The sequence below is a fragment of the Teleopsis dalmanni genome, chromosome 2, assembly GCF_002237135.1.
Source record: "Teleopsis dalmanni isolate 2A chromosome 2, ASM223713v2, whole genome shotgun sequence".
Taxonomy (NCBI): domain Eukaryota; kingdom Metazoa; phylum Arthropoda; class Insecta; order Diptera; family Diopsidae; genus Teleopsis; species Teleopsis dalmanni.
Window position 1 is genome coordinate 55470905 of NC_051847.1, and position 12439 is coordinate 55483343.

Consider the following 12439-nt stretch of genomic DNA (forward strand, 5'->3'; position numbering starts at 1 on the left):
TGCAGTCTCATATATCAAGCGCGATTAGTATTCCCCTAATTTGATCAGTTCATCAAGAGACACTGCCTACCCCTACACCTTCTTCTTCCAACAACCGTTTTAAACACTTTTTTTAATGGAGCATCATCATTACTTTTCATGACCTCCAGCCAGCAAAGCCGCTGGATTTTATTTATTTCTTGGAAGCCTTAGTGCTGGTCGCAGTCCTTTTAACTATGATGTGTAATGGAGTGAGTCCAGTGAGCATTGCTAGGGCTTCTGTGGGGCACGTTCTCATTGCTCCCGTTACGCTTAGACAGGCTGTTCGATGAGTCTTATTGAGGGTCATCTTAGCCTTCGTGTGATTTACCTTTGGCCACCATGCCAAGCAAGCATAGGTGATCATTGGTACTGTTACGGTCTTGTACGACCAAGCCATCATTTTTGGTCGCAGACCCCATGTTTTACCATACAGTCTGTACAGCCCGAACTTCATATCCGAGGTCAGCAAGAGACTGTAAGAGTTCGTCAATGACCAATAGCCATAGAAGCGGCGATAGAACGCCTCTTTGAGGGCTTCCTTTGGTTGACTTGACAGTTAATCTTTTCGTCCCCATTTCAAAGATTATCATCTTATTTTTCAGCATATTGAGAATCCATGTTATGATCAGTCTATGTATTCCTTTCCTGAACATTCCTTCCTCAATTGAACTAAATGTTGCATTATCAAAAGCTCCTGTAATGTCAGCCGACGTACAGAGAGCTATTTCCTTACCGTCTAAAGCCTTCTCGATTTAACTCGTTAGACTATGTATAGTGGTCTCGGTAGATTTGCCCGACTGGTAAGCATACTTTTCAATATGTAGAGGTGAAGCTTTAATGTAGACTTCCCTGATGTATTGATTTAGAATCTTCTCCATTGCTTTAAGCAAGAAAGAAGTAAGGCTAATGGGCCGGAAAGCTTTTGGCGTGTGGTCCTCCTTTTGCCTGCTTTCGGTATGAAATCTACCCTAGCCTTCGTCCAATATTTAGGTATTACGCCTAGTTCTAGACTTATCCTAAATACGTTTGTTAATATCGGTGCTAATATATCAACGTCTTTTTGAAGAAGACACGGTTGACTATTGTCGATACCAGATGCTTTAAACGGGCTAAAAGTGGAAATGGCCCATTTAGTTTTATTGACTGTGAAAATTTTACGGACCAGTGAAAGATCTCTTCGTGTAATCAACAAGAAACGAGTATCCTCGATGGTTTCCGTAGTCTCAGTATACATGGCACAGCCTAGAAAATGACATTTTTTGTTTCGAAAGTGTCTTCAACTTCCTCTTTCAAATCAAAGCGTATATATCGCTGATCTGATAAGGAATTTTTCTCCTACACCCTCCAATTTGAAATGTTATTAGATATAAATGCGCTTGCTAAAGTGAGATCTAGCACCTCTCCCCTTATCGTATTTACAAAAGTAGGTTCGTTACCTTTATTTACCACCATTAAATTATTAGTTGTGATATAATCAAAAAGTGACTCACTTCGTGTTTTGGTGTCCGTGCTTCCCCATACTGAATGGTGTGCAGCACATTACCTACTGTAGGTTTCGGATACGGCAGTATTCTGTAAGCTGTTGGAGTTCGAGAGGCACCGCTTCGTCTGCGTCGCCAGGGAGGTACAGAGATGCAAGAACTATTTTTCTCGTTCCTCTAATACTAGGCACTTCTGCCTGTACCGCCACCCGATCCCATTGTATGAGCTCTGTAATTGAAAGAGATTTAATGGTTTTATTAATCATTATCGCCGATCTAGGAAGATCAACATTACTATCATAGATTAACTTACACGTTGTTGTCTGTAGTCCGTTTATGCGCCCCTTTGTGGCCTATGGTTCTTGGATGGCCATAAACTCCAGACAGTGTTGTTCCACCAAGGCACTGAGCCTATATGAAGCTACTATAGCCCGATGGAGGTTGATTTGGAGGCAATGAAGCTGGTTCCAAGACTTTTGCGAAAGTGGCGGAGTCCGGGACATTATTTCCCAGACTGGCCCTTGCTTTGGATCTTTCTTTTCCCATTTCCTGAGACGACCAGAGAGAGCAGAAGGTTTTCGGCCCTGGGCGTGGATTCTGCCCCCTCTCAATGGTGGTCCCCCGGAGTTGAGACCCGTTTTCAACTTCTGATGCTTGACTGAGCACGAGCCGCAGATGTTGATAGTTGCTCATCGTCATCCACTTCCTTTGCTCTGTTTCCTTCATGTCTTGGTCTCAGCACGGCACTACTAAGTCCATAGAAGACTTTATTGCCCAGCTTTCCGACCATTTCGTGGAGTACCCGCTAGTCACTGACACGCATGCCCGAATCCTTCAAAGCTTAAAACAGATCTGCTTCGAATTGTGTTCCCTGGTCTGTTGTTATTATTTTAGGCGCACCAAAACGAGATATCCAGTTTGCATAGAAATTTACAGCTTCTGTATCTGCGGTCATGTCTTTTAATGGTGTCACTTCTGGCCATCGGCTAAACCTGTCAAGCATAGTTAAAGCATACCTATAACTCTAACACTCTGGTAATGTAATTAAATCCAGATGGTGACAAATGATAAAATCAATCCACTTGCTGACAAATGATAACCTAAGAACTGCAATTCATCGACACCGAACTCGCATTTGAAAATATTAACGCCAAGATTAACGCTTCATGTAGCTTGTCTAGCACGATTTCTATGTGTTTTTCATGTTCTGTCATGTTTCGTGAAAAAATTAATATATCATCCAGAAAACAAAAGGAATATTTCTGAATAAGGAATCCATATGTCTTTGAAACGTTTGTATCGCGTTTTTGAGACCCAATGGCATACCAACGAATTCGAACATGCCTAGTGGAGTGCTTACTGCAGTTTTACAGATGTCTTCTGAGGCGGTTAGTATATTGAGTATATTGTAATACGCTTTGTTGATATCGATTTTTGAGAATTTACAGGTTCCAAAAAGTCTCTCAGAAATTTGATTCAGGAACGGTATTGGATATTTGTCTGGTTTAGTATGTGCATATAGCCACACGCTCTCCAACCCCCGGGTTTCTTTTTCACTAGATGAACGGGACTGGACCAATGACTATCAGATGGTCGCACTATTCCTTGTTCGAGCATAGCTGTTGGTTTCTCATCTGCATAACGCTTCAGCTTCTCGGCTATCGGTTACTATACGGTGATTCAGCTGCGAGTTTTTCGGAAGGCAATACGAGTTGGGATTAGTTAGGTCAACATACCTACTAATTATTGTGAAGAAATTGCTATTTTTGTTCAGCGTTGAGATCGAGTGCATGGTGACATTTTTGATCGCACCAGTCACATTTAACGTTGTTAGCGGATTAATTAGCTTTTTCTTCTTTATGTCTAATATGAGATCATATATGGTATCTCTTAGTTTTCCTCTGTTGGTGTTGAGCTCTGATTTCCAGCCACCTTGCTAAATTCACATGGTGGAGTGCCCTGGACCCAAATCGTATATGGTAACTGCATACTTTGTTTCTAACATTGCTCTGCCTGCGAAATCTTTTTTCGTAACGATGGTCCGCACTTCTACCACGACTGCTGGATTTTAATTGTGTCGTTAATTCATCCAAGCTGCATATAATTTGCTGTACTGCTGTCTCTAATGCCAGTAGTCAGTCTTCTAACGGCGATGACGATTGATTATAATGAGTGCCAGTTGTTGAAGTTTCAGCCATAACGTATTGTGGTGTTGGTAAATTGTCCATGATACGGTCAGTTAATTCAGCCATGCTTTCTAAATCTCCAGCGTTGCATGCATACAAAATGCATCTAATGTTGCTGGGCAAACGTTGTGACCAAAGAGTTGAAAGTACATCTTCAGAAATGTTCTAAGTTCTAAGTCAGAATGACAGCTCTAAGTTTGTCAGCAATTTAATGAGTTGCTTTTGCTTTGACTCACCAAAGCGCCGGATTAATTCTTCTTTTAATGTTATATAATTATCGAACACTGAAGGCTTCTTTGCGATGTCTGCTATCTGGCCAAGAAAATTTGCGCCGAGTGCCGTAATAACAGTGTAGTATTTGGAGACATCTGACGTTATTCTATTGACATGCAGTGACCCGTCGATTTGAGTAAACCATAATTCGGGATCAGAGTGAAGGAAAGGTGGTAACCTGACCACGCCTAACGCTTTCACGCTCTGCCCTGTTCGGCTTGAGTAGGTGCTGAGTCGCCACCAATTCCGATTAAAAAAAAATTATGTGTGCCAAATTTTGTTTTTTTTATCTTTTTACTTATTCAGTCGTAAAAACGAATTTTGTTTTTGTATCTCTTCAATTATTTAGTCGTGAAAACGATTTATTTGTTTCTTTTACATTGATTTTACGTTGATCGGGGTCACTAATTGTGGGTTGCTAATTCCACTATAGCTTAAATTTTGTGTGCGTGCTCGTTACCGGTTCGGATGCAAAAGAGAACGATGCTTTTTTTTTCTTGGTCCGGACGTTGAGGAGGACCAAGAAACGCAAGGCGTTTTTAAGTTGGAAATGCCGGAAGGTGGTATTCTGAATGGAGTGGGAAATCTGTGGAATGAAGTTGTGTTTGAATGAGAAAACAACTCCGAGGTATTTAAATTTGTCGACTATGGGAATAGAAGTGGAGTTGATTTGGATGTTAAGGTCAGAGGAACGGAAACGTCTTGAGCGATCAGTTTGCCTACCAGTCATTGCTACTGCAGACATTTTGCTTGGGTTGAGTTTAAGCTTCCACTTGGAATAATATCTGGAGAGATCGGCAAGATGTTTGTTAAGGGAGACTGAGATTCGGCGCGTGGACTTGGATTTGGTGTAAACTAGGCAATCATTGGCATAACACAGTTGTTTAATGGGGGGAGAAGAAGAAGGGATGTCCAAGGTGTAGAAATTATAGAGAAGGGGGCCGAGCACAGAGCCTTGGGGAACTCCTGCTGCAACAGTAAGGTGCGAGATAAGGACGACCCAACACGGACCTGAAAGGTTCGACCAGACAAAAATTGGAAGATGATGCTGCACAACGTAGACGGGAAATTGAGCTGGATCAACTTGTGGACCAGTCCTTCAATCCAAAGCCTTTTCCACATCCAGACTGACCGTCACCGTGGACTGTTTATTATGAAACCCGACGCAGATATCAGTATGAAAGATTGATAGGGCATCAGCAGTAGCTGTCCTGTCTCTAAATCCAAATTGGAAGTTAGGGATTATCTGATTTGTGGAACTAAATAGGATCACTTTGCTAGCAATAAACGTTTCATAGAGCTCACTGACTGAGCTAAGAAGGGAGATGGGTCGGTATTGATGTGGATCTTGTTTAGGCATGCCTTTCTTTTCAATGGGACTATGGCATTTTTCCAAGGAAGTGGAAAAGGACCAATATTGTATGCGTGATTGAAAATCGCTATTGGTGTCGGATGTGAAAGAGGGGCAGCCAATGTTAAGATAGACGCGGTGATTGCCTTCAAAGATATCTCCGAAAATGTTGGCTTTGGGGGAGTCATCAGACACCAGTATGTCATTATGACGGATGTTGATTTATTGATTTCGCAGATTTGCTTTACTTTAGCGAATGCATCAGATTTGCACTCGATAGCGAGAAGCAGGGTTTCAAAGTAATTTCGCCTGGAAGAATTGATCCTTTCAGAAATTATATTATCCAGATATGACAGAATAGTACGAAAGATGGAAGCGTGTGCAGAACCACGCTGCCTGTGCCGATAGGCTTTATGCCGAAGCCCTTTGGGATGCCTAATTAAATTAAGGGTAAGCTGATCGAGAGGGGCTTAGGAACTAGAACGAATGGGACGGAGAGGTACATGTTCCTCTGTAGTAGAAGTGAGTATTGTCTCAAGCTTACCAGCAATGTGATCAATTTCATTGGAGGTTACATTTCTGAAAACTGGGATGTCTAGCTCATTGAGGGCCACGTCGAGGGCAAGGTTGAAATCAGGCCAATTTGTTGCAGAAAAGTTGAAAAAAGTACGGAGAGCTGCTCGAGAAACCATACAGTCAAGCAGCGGTAGAAGGACAGCCTGGTGATCAGAGATGCTAGGATTGAGTTAATTCGAGTTGGAAGAGAGGGAGCAAAGACACAGATATCAGGACCAGAGGTTGATTCAGAGAGCCAGTTGTGAAGAATCAATCCATTTAAGCAGGTGGTAGAATTGAACCAGCTTGGGTGTTTACTATTGAAGTCGCCTCCAATAATAAAAGGGTTATCTGTTAGTGAGATAAGGGACTCAATGTCGGAAAGGTCTATTCTTGGGGATATAGAGCGAGTATGATACACACAGAAAATATCGAGATTGGTGCGGGATTGGAGTTTTAAAGTAATTCCACAAGCGTGCAGAGATGAGAAAGCAGGAATGGAGATGCTCGTATAGCAGTACCTATTTTTGACAAAGATGGCCACCCTACCACTACGTTCAATAACATCGAAGCGAATGAAGTCAAAGCCGTCAAGAGTAAAATTGTTGCGGGCGCCTAGCTTAGTTTCAGTGATGAGAACCAAGTCGGGGGAAATCCTATTAACAAAGTCTTTTTCTTTTTTTTTTATATTTTATATATAATTGTATTCTATCTAAAACTAATTCGATATTTTACAAATTTTTAATAACATTATTAACATAAATGATAGTCGTGCTGCGTATGTCCCATTTGAAACATCGCTATGAAGAACTTATTTCAGTTTTAAGTTGTACAAAGATCAATTGGCGCTTTTCTTTTCAGTCTTATGAATAGTTGAGGGTGTGTCATTAGATTTGAAGCCAAATTGTTTGAATGCGACCTAATACGATTAACGTATGCGGTCACGATGAATTTGTGATGTACTACGGAGCGTTCGCTATCATTCGCAGAGTCTTAGATTGAAATCTTTGTAATATTTCAATATTTGAATTTGAAGCTGTTCTCCACAGTTGGATACCATATGACCAAACAGGTTTCAAAACACATTTGTAGAGAATGATTTTATTTTCCAGAGTAAGGGAGGAGTGTTGGTTGAGCAACCAAGACATATTTCTTAATTGAATACCAAGTGATTTCCTTTTGTTGAATATGTGCGTTTTCTACGTCACACCTCGGTTTAGATGAATTCCGAGGTATTTTGAAGCAGTTGACTGTGGTACCACAATATTGTTGAGCTTTACTACCAGACAAGTTGCTCTTTTTAGTGTGAAAGTGACATGAGATGACTTGGACTCATTTGCTTTTATACGCCAACACCTCAACCAAATTGAAATGTCATCGAGACTAGCTCGTAGAATCAAAGAGGCGGTTGTTGGGTTTTTAGATGTAGCCAAGACTGCCGTGTCATTCGCAAATATCCCAGTGAAGACACCAGTTCTTGCTGGTATGTCATGCGTAAATATTAAATATAACAGTGGACCTATGTTAAGACGCTGCCTTGCGGTACTCCAGCTTTTATGCAATGAAGTGATGAGATATGATGTTCAAACTTTACATAAAAATGGCGTTCTGAGTGATGTGAACGTAAAAACATATAAAAGTTAACTGGTAATGCCATTTTTAATTTATAAAGAAAACCCACATGCCACACGCGATCAAATACTTGTAAAATATCCAAGAACGCTGCCGAGCAATATTCCTTTTGTTCAAACGCCGAGTGTATTTTTTCTACTATTCTGTATACCTGTTCTATTGTGCTGTGACCTTGCCTGAATCCAAATTAATGGTTTGGTATAACTTAATGTAATTGAATTATGGGCAAAAGACGTTTTAAGAATAGTTTTTCGAGTACTTTTGACACAACAGATAGCAGGCTAATTGGACGATATGACCTCACATCCTCGCCTGGTTTACTTGGTTTAAGTATCATTTTGACCTCAGCAACTTTCCATTGAGCAGGGAAGATGCATTTTGTAATAGATGCATTAAATATATGCAACAGGAAGCTTATTCCCTCACTTTTTAATTCTTTAAGAATTTTTGCTGAGATAAGCTCATATCTAGGTGCCTTACGATCTTGCAAATTCGCGATTCTGATTTCAAATTCGTAACTAGTTCATTTTTTGAAAACTTTATTACTTTAAAATCCATTTGGTGTATTTCATCCAGATATGTTGAAACCTTCTGCTCAGTGTATAGGTCATATATATTATTATGGGGAGTAAACACGTTTTCCACGTAGTTAGCAAATAGAGAAGCTTTCTCATCTGTAGTTTTAGCCCACGTATTATCTGGCTTTCGTAGTGGTGGATTATAATCCGTTGTATCGCTCAATTTTTTTATTTACCTTCCACAGCGAATAATTTGTTAGGTGAGTCGGCTCTAAGCTTCGAAGAAATAATTGTGTCGTTTGCTCATGAGAATGATGAAGAAGCGATTTTAGCTCTTTTGTTATTTTATTTAGGTGACGTTTGTCATCTGGAAAACGTGTTCGTTGCCAGTTTTTTCTTGCCTTTCGTTTTTCCTGATCTTTCTGATAATAACCTGGCTAAAGCGTACCTGTTTGCCATTGTATTGTTTATTGAGTGGAGTGGATTCCCATGCTGCATTTTGGACACATCGAGTAAAATATTCAACAGCTTCAATAATCTCTTCCTCACTCTTGAGTGGCATTTTGTTATTCAACATTGACGACAAAATGGTTTTAAAGTTAGTCCGTCTATTACGTCTATTGTACGTCTATTACAAAGTTGGCATTTTTGGTTCGTAATCTGCAACTCCTTACTTATGATAATAATAACTGGAGAATGATCGGACGAAAGATCTAAACTGTTTTTACATTCTATATGTTTTGGTGAGAGACCTTTAGCGACACAAAAGTCAATAAGGTCTGGAATTTTCTTTTGATCTGTTGGCCAATACGTAAGCTCTCCGGTAGAAAAGGCGTTGAGTTTTAATTGTCTTAATGCTAAATACATTTCACGATCTTTTGTTGAAGTTATGGGTGAGCCCCAGAATTTATTCTTTGCGTTATAGTCTCCGCCTGCTATAAAGCGACTTCCTAAAGTTTTGAAAAACTTGATATAAGACTCCTTCTTTAAATTATGTTTTGGAGGGCAATATACTGCAGATACTAAGAGCAAGCCTTCTGTAATTTCGACTATGATATTCGTGGCTTGAAACTCTTTTGTGCAATAGTGAGTAGTTTCATAATGTTTCACGTTATTTTTTATCAGTATTGCCGAGCCCCCATGCGCCGTTCCATCAGGATGCATTGATTGGTACAAACGGTAGAAGGGAATTTTAAAAAAACTTTTCTGAGTAAAGTGAGACGGAGAACAGTAAAATATCGACATTATTTTTGCTTAAGAATAGTTTTAATTCAGATGAATGGCGTGACAGCCGTTAGCATTCCAAAGGACTAATTTCATGGACGTGGTGTTGTTTTGGAAATAAGGTTTACTACCAGACTTGTCATTGCTGTAATTTGACTCATTATTTCCTTCCGAAATTACATCATTTCGCGTAATTCTCTTAGAAGCGGATCACCTTGTCGATAAGCATTGTTTGATTCAAAAGTTTCTATACTTAAGTTTTTTTGTTGTATTTGATTTGATTGGGTACTTGCCACTTGGGCGTATGTTAACTTCGGCTGGTTCAATTGTTCGTTTTGTTTAACAGATTGTTTCATAGCGGATTTTCTTTCAACTTGAGAAGACAAAATTTTTTCTTTTAATTTAGGAAAACTGCTTGTTTGCAACTTTTTATAGACAGAGCATCCTTTGTAATTGGCAGGGTGATATCCTTCGCAGAGTACACATTTAACATCACTTGACCTAGATTTTCTAGTACAATCAGCTGAGGCATGATCACCAGCACACTTTATGCATTTCGGTTGTCGACGGCAGACAGATTTTGTGTGGCCATACTGTTGGCATCTACAACACTGAGATAATTCTCGTTTAGGGCGAGGTGGTTGAAATGTGACGCGACTATGGAGTAAAGTTTTTATTTCATAAATGTCTTTGTTATTAGGTTTTTGTTCTAACTCAACTACAAACATAGGCAGAGCTTTTTTGGTTTGGTAGTGTTTCATATTCAAGACGTTTGTGGCGGAATGGACATATTCGTGAAGTGCTATTTTTATTTTAGTCGGTTCTACAGATGGATGCATGTTTCTTAAAATGGCTTTAAAACTTCTTTCGTATTTTGGCTTAAAAAACACTCAGTGTTTTTATTTTCCAATTGCTTTACAATTTTGAAAAATGTTTCTGAATTTTTTGGTTGAATTTTGATCCGATTTGAAGACATGACCTTAATATCGTATAGACCAGGAACAAATTCATTAAGTATCGCTATCAATGGGTGGATGTTATCAACTTTGTCAACAAATATAGGTGGTGGCTTGGGAATTTTTTTTATCTTTTTTTGGTCTGCATTACAATTGTTTTCATTTTCATCCACAGGAAGTATTTCAAAACGATTATCATTACTTAGCCAGTATGACTCTAACTTCTTTTGTTTGAGAATTTTAAAATTTTCAGGGCTCTCTCTTTGCCTCTTTGAATGACTAACTACGGTTCTTTTTTTAGTAAAAGATTTTTCCATTTTCTAAATCGAAGGGGTGATATTTTTATCAACTAACTCACTAGTAGAATGAGAGCGTATCTTTTGGATATTTTCATTATTTAGCATTGCAAGTTGACTTTTCATACCTGTTTGAAATTTTTGAACATTATTTTCAGTTTTGGCAAGAGCAGCAAGTTGTTGACTGTGGTTAGCGGCATCTATTGGCACAGAAATTATCTTCCTCATTCTGCCGATGACTACTGCCCTCTGGCGGAGGCGATCGTTCAACTGGCATTGAATCAGTATTTAATTTTTTTATTTTTTTTTTATTTTTTTATTTTTTTTTGTTTAGTATTTATTTATGTTTAAATTAAAAGTAATAAATTTTTGTAAATATTTTATTATTAATATTTTATAAACTAATTTATAAATTTAATTTTAAACAAACACAATTGCACAATTACGCGATGTAACACAAAAAGTTTAAAAATTTGTTTATGAATTTGATTGATTTGCAACACTTTGCTTCTGAGCTTTTAGGCTATGATTGCTGTCTCTATCAGCTGTTTTGTTTACATATGGTAAAAGCAATTGAACAATCTAAAAATTAAAAACTGCTTTGTAAAACCAAAAAATTGTTTTTTTTTTTTGGTTCTGCGCGTTAATTATAATAAATCTGATTTATTTAATGTATATAATTTAACGGATCTGATATCGCTATCATTCCCAATAAGTATTTTAGTCTTACAAGTGTTTATCAGTTCTATATTTAATATTGCGCCTATTTGTAGGTATTTACTTTAAAATGTTTTATATTAGTTTAATATTGATTTTCCATTTTGGTTATTTAAAACAATGAATGCTTTTCTAATAACTACGATTTTATATCTTGGAGAAGTCTTGGAGAAAGGACCTTCTGACAAGCGAGCGAATTGAGTTCACATTAATAAGTATAATCTTTAGATTAACCATCAAGCATGAACTCAACGACCTTCTGAAGAAGGAATCCCTTCCGAGCCTCCGGGTTACTGAGATGAAGATATTCCGTTTGATGTGGGCTGTGAATGAGAACATAGCCTTTAGATCAGGGAGAAGAGAAGAGGTAACAACAGGATGGACAGGTGTAAATATAATATAAAAATTAAATTAATATGAAATTAAAAATTTAAAACTGAAAGTAAAATATGATAATTGATTAATAGTAACAAGGTACTAATCATTTTTTTTCTAGTTAAATCGTCACTTTCGATAAAAAAATTATGCTGATTAAATATCAGCGTAATAGCATTTATTATGATAAATCGCCTTTCTCGGCGCTTCGGCGAATTACAGTTAAAAAATTATAAGGCGCTCTTCTCGGTGCTTCGTAACAAATCGGGTAAGAATTTAAAAGGGCTTTTCTCGGCACTTCGGTAAATTTCACTTAATTTAATATAAAGGCGCTTTTCTCGGCGCTTCGGTAAAATACACTTAAGTTAATATAAAGATAATTGCCACTTATATACAAATGTTTAAGGCACTATTAACACTTAATATCAACCGAACACTGTGAAGTTTAAAGAGTGACTGAAGAGAGAGTGCGATGCTTGATTGCGTTATTTTTTTATACCATCCTTAGGTTGTGATATCACAATATTGACATCATGCTTTTCGCGTGTTATAAACTATTTGTGGTTGCCATATCCGCCACATATCCCTCTGCAGCAAGTTTTTTCCCCGAAATACTCACAGAAGAAAAACAAATACCCACTCAATCTAACCAGAAACATCCCTTAAAGATCCTTAAGAAATACCATACCTTTATATGTTAAAAAAGCAGAATTTTCTACAAAGAATTTGTAACTAGAACATTATATTATTATTATTAAATAATTTCTGTATGGTAGGTCAAAAATATGTTGACTTTTCAAAAGTATTAGTTAAGATATTTCAAGTAGTTGAATGTGATTACATAGTATTTGATG